Genomic DNA, 1,126 nt, shown 5'->3' with positions numbered 1-1,126 from the left:
CCCCATCATCCCCACCCACACCCCTCTGGCACCACCGAGTGCGCAAGTTCAGTGACCGCACCACACACACACACGAGTAGTGCATGTGTACGTGTGTGAGGAAGTGTAGATCCCAGAAACACATACACACGTGCAGCAGCGCATTTCGCGAAAAATAGGAAACAGGAAGGAGAAAAAGGTACGGTGATATTCGGAGACGGTGACTGCAGCACTTGCGTCAACAACGGTGCACCGTGCACTTACCTTACGTGCACGTGCGCGGGGGCGGGCTCCCTCGCCTCACATGGCATCCTCTTTCAAGTACACAACACCTATCCCGATTTTTTCCCGCCTACTTCCCCGTTTTGCCGGAACAGTCATATTGTAGAGTAGCCATAGTATGTATATATTTGCCTGCTTTAGTATGCACACTGGGTGAACTTTGCAAACGTGGGCATAAAAAAGACTCCCGTCATTCAACAGTAGACACCCATCAAAGTCGTGCAGGATGCCATACACAGCGCCCTTTGCGAGTGGGCGGGCACACACACACACACACACACATTCACAGCTTCCTAACGTCCGGCAGCCCCGGGCCTTTTTGCCACCCCCGTAGATGTTTACGCTGCATATTTCATCCTGTGACGGGCAGCCGTAGCCACTTGAGAGATTAATTACCAGAAACAGGAGAGTTGAATGGGGGCGTGCACGGCAGCGGTGCACGGCGCTCTGCTACGCTCTGCGTGGGGGTGGGACCCACCCGTGGGACCCCCCCCCCCCCTCAAAGCTCCTCCGGGGCCACCTACGGGCTGCAACGGCACGGCGCTGCAGTCTCGGCGGTGGCGGTAGCCGAGTCGAAAGCGATTATTATTTTTCTTCCAAAGTTTTTGATGATGGCGAATCTTGGAAGAAGCGGCGGAGGCGGCGCCCCTTTGATACAGGGAGGCCGCCCCCGCGGGACCTCCGACCTCGGCAGCCTCGGCACGGCGCTGCTGCTGCCACTTCCCTCTCGAGGTGAAACCTGAGTGAAACTGATTTCCTCGATGCGAATGTGGCGAATTGTATATTCGGCAGCGGCACCCGCCAAAGGTGATGCTATATTTTTTCCAGGAATAGTTTAATGTAGCTATTATTGTTCAAAAACATA

The sequence above is a fragment of the Frankliniella occidentalis genome, unplaced genomic scaffold (genome assembly GCF_000697945.3).
Source record: "Frankliniella occidentalis isolate FOCC.00 unplaced genomic scaffold, Focc_3.1 Scaffold306, whole genome shotgun sequence".
In the NCBI taxonomy this organism is placed as follows: Eukaryota; Metazoa; Arthropoda; class Insecta; order Thysanoptera; family Thripidae; genus Frankliniella; species Frankliniella occidentalis.
Note: the sequence above shows the minus strand (reverse complement) of the source record.